This window comes from Suncus etruscus, chromosome 12, assembly GCF_024139225.1.
Source record: "Suncus etruscus isolate mSunEtr1 chromosome 12, mSunEtr1.pri.cur, whole genome shotgun sequence".
NCBI lineage: Eukaryota > Metazoa > Chordata > Mammalia > Eulipotyphla > Soricidae > Suncus > Suncus etruscus.
In genome coordinates, this window is record NC_064859.1 from 70492487 (window position 1) to 70501177 (window position 8691).

Here is an 8691-nt window from a genome sequence, read left to right on the forward strand (position 1 = left end):
CTCTCTTCCATGCCAAGACTAAGCCTCATCTACTTCTTTTTGCATGCTAATGAAAAGTCAGCAAAAATCTCAATGGTACCCAATTTACTATATAAGAGAATAAGGGAATGGGTTCTAGGTGCAAGGATGCTTTCCATGATATGGAACTCAGAATTTGACTTAGTATACACTATATGTTTAGTTAATAAGGAATGCTTAGTTCATGTGATTAAATTCTAGTATTAACAGTGACGATATCACAGATTTAATTCCCAAAAGAATAATCCAGCAACAACAAAGAAAATTACAGATACATTTTCTGACTCCTTCACTGAATATAGGAAAGTTTTGTTGGAGGTGAGTAGTTGTCCTGGGGTGAAAGAAAAGAAAAGAAGAAGGAAGGAAGGAAGGAAGGAAGGAAGGAAGGAAGGAAGGAAGGAAGGAAGGAAGGAAGGAAGGAAGGAAGGAAGGAAGGAAGGAAGGAAGGAAGGAAGGAAGGAAGGAAGGAAGGAAGGAAGGAAGGAAGGAAGGAAGGAAGGAAGGAAGGAAGGAAAGGAAGGAAGGAAGGAAGGGAGAAAGAAGAATCAAGAGAAATAAAAGAGAAAAAGAAGAAGAAAGAAAGAAAGAAAGAAAGAAAGAAAGAAAGAAAGAAAGAAAGAAAGAAAGAAAGAAAGAAAGAAAGAAAGAAAGAAAGAAAGGAAGGAAGGAAGGAAGGAAGGAAGGAAGGAAGGAAGGAAGGAAGGAAGGAAGGAAGGAAGGAAGGAGGGAGGGAGGGAGGGAGGGAGGGAGGGAGGGAGGGAGGGAGGAAGGAAGGAAGGAAGGAAGGAAGGAAGGAAGGAAGGAAGGAAGGAAGGAAGGAAGGAAGGAAGGAAGGAAGGAAGGAAGGAAGGAAGGAAGGAAGGAAGGAAGGAAGGAAGGAAGGAAGGAAGGAAGGAAGAAAAGTTTATAAACCCTGGGTAAAAAGAAATCTCCCCATGATGGTTCTAAGTTTGAAGGCGCTAACAGCATTTACAAAAATATTTTTACTTAGCCACTGAAGCTAGTAAACTATAGTTGGTTTCTTAAAATTAGATATGTGGTTCTTGGTATCTGAGTCCTTTCTGCTTCCAAAATCTTCACTGACTTTAATAATTAACTGAAGGCTCCAGTTCAACCTGCAGTTAGAACACTGAAAGAACTAGGTTCTAGGGTTGTGGCAGGATTGTGGAATTTACAAAACTCATAATCTGGAGGTCTGAAGTTAGAGAGAAAGTTGCCTGAACTTTACAAATAGCTTAAAAAACAAGAGTCTAGAAAAGAAGAGTATATATTATTTTTTCAGCAAGCACTGCTACAGGCAGGAGTTTTCTGCCTGTTTATGATTTTAAATATGTCTGTAGAGTGTTGCTAGATTAGAAGACAGTTTATGCAATTATTGTTTTTTGGTTAGTTTGATGTTTAAATATATCTTCCAAGTGACAGAGCCTTGCTTATACATTTTAAAGTGATCTATTAAAAATTAATGCATTTTTATATCTAGCACATGCTTAACTTAAGAAAATCAAAGGATAACTATCAGATATTAGACTTTTACAATGTGCTCAGAACGATACACATTTTATCATTTTCTACTCAAAATAAACTTTGGGAATATTTACTATTTTTCTTTTTACGTGAAAAATCTAAGGTGTCTCTGTACATAAAAAGGTGAGATTCTTGGGGTTTTTTTTTGACATCACAAACCCAGGATGCTCGTCTCAGTAAACACAAAAAAATTCCTTAAATATTTTGCTTATTTTACCAAACAGAAATATGCAGAATTAAACCTCAATCCCTATTTCATCATTACAGAGATCATAAAAAATTATTTAACAAACAAACATGAAAACCATGTATTGATGCCTAAATATTGAATCTCTATGCTTTACAAATAATAAAATAGATTAATTTTATGTCTATAATCAGAAAGGTGAAGTGGTAGGCTGTTGTTGTTTTTTTTGCTACTAAAATGTATCCTTGCAAACAGATGTGTGCATTAAGCAAATAAAATAGGAATTATCCATGAAAAGCAAAAAACAGTCAATCCAAATGATTGCAAAGTCAATAACACCCCTACATACATACACATCACATATGCACGCACACACACACAGTTTTCTAGCAAAGAAATATTTCCCTAGACTTATTTTAATCTTCCACAATTTAACATTAGGAGAGTTGGCTGGGCTTGTGGATGCACATGGCAATAGTGAAGCCAGTCTGTGCTACTGGGAGCTGCAAAGTCACCACAGACTGTGGGCTGAGCTAATAAAAAACAGGCGTTTGCAAAAGCTCAGCCATTAAAGTACATAACTGAAGAAAGAGTAGTGTCTACTTCATCGGTTCCATGCTTTCCCTTCTCAGTCTCACAAGCAAGGATGGTTGGCAACTCTAGAGGCTGGAACCCTGCATTTCCACCACTTATATAAAGTTGGTATTGTAAAAAGTACATGACTTAATCCAGAAAATCATGGTTTCAAACCCAAGTTCTTTGCCTTATCATCTCTAAATTCACTCATGCTAATGCTATAACGTTTGTGAGTACTTCCCATGCGATGGGTGGAAAATGCCCAAGTTTTCTGAGAGGATTTTAGCATTGATAACATATTGAAAATGAAAGATTCTACTTGCTATTTTTATACAATAGGTGCATAATACACAACTATCATTATATGACAAATTATATAAATTTATTATATTTATATATTGTGAATTATAATTATATGGTAAATGCATAGCAAATAGTGAGACTTGTTTGCTAGCAACTCCATTTGATTTATGAAAAATACAGTGGAGAGATTGTAAAGATAGTATAGCTGGTAAGGAACTTGCGTTGTATACTACAGAAGATCTTTGTTCAATCACTGTACCACAGCTGGTTCTTAAGGCTTACCAGGAACCAGTAGTAAAAACAGCACAGCTAGGTATGGCCTCAAATTTAAGACAATTAGGGAAGCCTTCTGCAAATCAGAGACAGTCTTTTGGGGTATGGAATATACCAGTGCCTTCAGCTTGGACTTCCAGCCTCCACCATTTATTTAATTATTTATGAATTTATTTATTTATAAATTATTTTTTTATTTCTCCATGTAATGAGATACAGTAGTTGCATGAGGAAGAAGTTAGAATCTGGTAAGAGTACAAAATAAGTAGAAAATTGGTTAAGTGTTATAAAATTTGCTAAAATGACTATCAAACTTTAACAGTACAAGGAGTTTTCTGGACAAAATAATTTCAGTTTTGAAAGAAACAATGCAGCATATGCAGAAATTTGGGCCAAAGTATAGTTCTTTGGTATCAAAGAGAGAGAGAGAGAGAGAGGAATAGAGGGTAGAGGGTTAGAGAATGAGAATAAAAACAATTGTTTTGTCTCAAAATCATTTTAATATGGCTTCTAAAGGAAAATTCTTTTTAAATTAAGATCATTAGAAAGCAAAAAAAAGATATCCTGAGTTTTGACTATGTGTCTTTGTACTTAAATTGTAATGAGGGTTATTTTACTTTGAAAAGGTTACCCTAGTGTATATAATAAGAGAAATATTTATACTTAAAGAAAAAAATAAAGCCACTTCTTAAGCACAGAGGAAAACCACACTTATTGATGTTTTAACAAAATTAATAATAAAGTTATCCATAAAAATTGGATTATTTTACTCCAGGGAAGCTCATTGGCATGACTCAAGATTGTGATTAAACCCCGCTGGAGAGTGTCTACTTCCTGACACTTTCTACCACCATCTAAATACATAAGAAACAAGTGTATGTCATAGAATTTACCTTTTTATTTAATCCAGATGATTTAATTGAAGCTGATCTGCTATTAGTTTCACACAGTAATCAGAACAGTTGAGTACAATAAAAGGAACATTGAGTTTCAATTCTTCATGGCATTGAATCTTCTAGGATTTAGTTTCTTTAGAATTAAAAGAGGGGTTGAAATAGATCTTTGTTTGCAAAAGATATGCCTAAGCACATTGAGGTGTTGGGGATGAATGTAAGAAATCAGTACTCCTATGTTCCCCCTATTTATCTTGGCCACTCCAGACATTGTCAAAATGAAGAGATGTGCTCACTTTCTTACTAAGTTGTTTGTATATAAAATCTTCATTTGTCTTTATATCCAAACATATTATAAGAAATTTTGTCTTTAAAAATTATTGAACTAAACTCCTTTTCAGGGTCATTGGTACTTCATAATCTATGTCCATAGATACCAGTTATTTTTTTAAAAGTCTATAAATTAACTTAGTCAGTTTACGTACATTTAGTCAATCCTTCTCAGTGAATATAGATTTATCATGACCTTAAGAAGGCTTAATCAACTCAACTTCTAACAGGAACAGGAAAAGCAATTCCAGGAACATGAACCATAGAATAAGCTGCTTCCAAGTTGCATGCTCCCCATATTCATGGGTTATTTCCATGAAGGAGGAAGAAATGTGGTCAGTGAGTTGCCCAATCTCATTTATAAAAGAAGGCTACAATTTGAGATCTTCATAGAAGACTCTTTCATGTTGAACTAGAGAGATAGTGCAAAGGTTAAGTGCTGTCTTGCACATAGCTCATCCTGGTTCCAACCCTGGTACTGCAAAAGTTCTCATGAGTGCTACTAGAGGTCACTCCTGAGCACAAAGCCAGAAATACTAAACAAGACAAGGATTGTTGCAATATATCCCCTTTCAAAAAAAAAAAATATATATATATATATATATTCAATTAATTATGTGGTTCACTATCAGAAGGATTTACATGTGTGAAACCCTAAATTGAATCCCCTGCACTGCAACAACAATAAAAAAAAAGAGTTTCAGAACATTAATTGGAGCAATTACGGTGAACTTTGACCCTAAAATCTAACTAGGTTTGCAAAGTTGGGCTGTGTCTAAAGGTCTAGAATTCTGTCTGAACTTCTTTTGGGATCAGTTCAAATCCTCAAATATAACTACAAACATAAGACCACCATCTTTCATTTGCACTACACTCTCTCTTTTTTGATTGGATTTCTCAATTATATGGACATAGTCATGAACATAATGATATATGAGTCCCCTCACAAGTTGATGAGATTAATTTTTTGGCAAAGACTGAGCCTGTGTAATTAGTTAGGTTCCTTAGGAAGTCTCATGCAAATCAATATTCAAAACTGTGTCTTTTCTATACCCACACCAAAGTTGGAAGTTACAACTCAAGATACGACTTTATAAATTAGTGACTCTGATATTAGTGATTCAGTGCCTTCTACATGAGAGGATAAAGGACAACAAAGTGGAGTTTACTAAAGAAACATGTAGAAGGAAGGTAAGAAGCAGGTATCTAGCTAATACATAGCTACTGCAGATCATCTTCTATCAATATGTTTTCACTCCAGGAGATATTCAAAACAGACTTTCACCTAATTTCTCTGGAAGAGTCAGGCTTTGAGCACAGCCCAAGTGATTGGGTAGGTATACATGATACCTGCTTTCCAACTGTCTCCTTAATGAAGGTGTATTTTAACTAAAGCATCTTGCTCCAGCATGTATATTTTTTAAAAATCACTAAAAGGGCCACGAAGTACCTTATGAATAAACAGGCTTCCCCTTTCAGGGTTTTGGCGGGAGGGGAAGAGGCCATGCTCCTGTTCCCCTCACCTTAAATCATAGCACCATCTGGGAACCAGAACTTGACATTTTGGGAGAAATAAGAGATGACTAAGAATAATCTCCTCAGGAGAAGAGCAATTTATCTCATGTATTCTAGATGTTGGCACACATTCAAAAGAAAGGCAGTGTAAACTCAATAGAACTGGAAGATACAGTTTAATGTTCAGTTGACCTGCTTCATGGTACTACCTACTTTCATGTATCCCAGGAGCATAGATCAGTCTTGGAATTGTGGTCATCGGTGGCTTGATTCAGAAATATTCATATTCGCCTCATCCTATAGAAGATGATGCTTTTATCTTATAAGCCTTTAACATAGACAGATCTTACTGCACAACTTTCTCACTGTGCTATGTGGTTTATTTATTTATTTTTAATTGAGAAGACTGAGGCTGAAGGTTAAGTCACCTATCAACTTAGTGAGTGACTCGGCCAAGCTCAGAACTGTCACTGCCATAACACAAAGCAGAATCTTAGTGTAGGTTCATTCTGAGGTTGTGTAAAAACTGAAAAAGACTCCCAGGTTGTTGTTGTTTTTTTAATAGACTTACCTTTTATAAAAAGGAAAATACTAAATGATAAAATAAAAAGCATTCTTTCCCCCCTCTGAGTAGAGTGTTCTGTGATTCTAAAAGAACTCTTCCAGAAGAGCAAGAAATAAGAAGTGAAAAGAAGTTTACATAAATCAGTAGGCACAGTCCTCAATCAGTGATAAATTTTCGCCAGGCAATCTTCAAACACAATGCAGAGCTCAGCTATTTTGCAATCACAAACTCCTGGACCATGCTCTGTCATAGTCAGACATGACCTCAACCAACTGAAACACCCCATCCCCCTAGCAATCAATCCAGAAGCTCCCAAGTGAAAATAGATTGTAAATTGAAAATATTCAATAAAAAAAATGACATGCATTTCTTGGCAGAAAAGAAAGCTTTAAGCTTACAAATGACATTTACAAAAGTGCTTATTTGGGGCTTGAGCCACCTACATATGATTTTGGTTAGGATTGCTAAAAAGGCATTTTCTAAATATTTGAGTGTAAATCACTGCAGTTATTACCTATATTTAACATTCAAATGGCCAGAACCAATGGCGGTCTGGAAGACTTCATTTTCAGCTGAGAGAATTAATAGAGGCATGTCCTGCAAACCTGGAGAGCCTGTGTACAGTTCACAGTGGCTGCATTTGCTGTATAATTGAAAGGCTCCAATTACACCAACCCCCACCCTTGCTCCTAGCAGCAGAATCTGTTCACGTGTGTAAGACCACACTGAGAGCAGCTAGCCATAAACATTTGAACCGGCTTTCAAGTCGGTTTACTTTTCCCAGACAACACTTCCTACCTCTTGATTTCTCACCTTCTTTAATAGAGACCTTTTGAAAACCCATTCTTAATTGGTTTACTTTATAATATGTTCCCAACAGCTATTCGGACAAAAGGAATGTGATCCTCAGCTTGTTGAAACACTATTCAATTTATGTGAAGCAAATTATTCACATCAAGCAGGGGATTACAGGCAAAACCTTTACAGTCAGGAGAAAAGAGCATAGGTTGACCTCCATTTTCTTTTCTTTCTTTCTTTTTTTTTTTTTCCTCTCCATGAATTTAATACAGTGGAAGGAAGTACAGAGGCCGATGGATCAGAAGCAGAACCAGCTTCTCGTTCCAGGGTAAGATCTATGACTTACAATTACTCATTCTTTTCCTCACTTGGAGACTTTTCTTGGATTTCTTTGACTTTCTCTGATGACAAAACATAATTAGTGATGATGAGTCAATTGGTGATTGTTTGCTTCTTTAAATTGCTCTAGTGTGCCAGTATAAACCACTTTATTGTGGAAAAAGGAAAAATTTAACTATTCTGGCTATTTATTTTCATAAAAGTGCTATGTGTTCCCTACTCCAAAGCATGGGAATTTCAAAAGAACTTCTTCTGAAAAGGAATCTAGAATTCCTAACCCAATAGATTGGCACTCTGGCCTGTTGTGTCAGATATTAATCACATACCCAATGTGTGGTCATCACCACTGTCCATCTTACTAATTTTTTCATTACCACAAACATAAACAATACTCATTCTGAAAAAACTTCCATCCATGGCAGCCAGTACCTGCAACTTCCAATCTGCTTTCTGTTTCCAGATTTACCAGAGAAATTTTAAATAAGTGGTATCATACAAGATTACTCTTTTAGTATCTAGATTATTCCACTTATATACTGTTTACATTATCTTGCAGCATATATTAAAACATTTATTTTAGTGACTGAATAGTATTAGGTACTCCAAATACCATGTTTTGTTCACTTACTCTAATGATATATCCAAGATTTTATCCAGATTTAATAATGCCTTTTAAACATTTTACTATAAAAATTATTTTGAGTGCCAACTTTTTGGTTTTCTTTTTGTTCTGGGAGCCACATGTGAAAATACTAAGAGATTACTCTCAGTTTTGTACTTAGGCTTTACTTATTGAGATGCTTATTTTTTGTTTGCTTGTTTGTTTTTGTTTTAGGTTACATCCAGCAGCACTCAGGGGTTACTCCTGGCTCTACACTCAGAAATTGCTCCTGACAGGCTCGGGGGACCATATGGGATGCCGGGATTCGAACCACGGTCCTTGTGCATGCAAGGCAAATGCAATCTCTTCGGCCCCGAGATGCTTATTTTTAATTCTACTTTCATTCAAATCAAGTAAAGACATTTCTGGAGTACAATTTTTATTTTCTCTGAATATTACTTCTATATATCTAATAAAATTAATGCCAGGGAGTGGTAATGATGACACATATTTATTTAATGATTAAACAAATAATTTATTTACAACAAAATATCTATTTGGTAATTTTTTTTATTTTTAAGGTAATAGTACACAATAGTTTTAATGCTTATGTATTTGGGAGTGATCACTATTTCTGCATCGTTTTAACATCCATTTCATCCTATAAATACTTAGAATGTCCTTCAAGAATGTGTCAAATAAATTAGACAAATACAGATGAAATGTCTTTGTGATATCAAGTCGATTGGCAAAAAAAGAAAATGTGTCT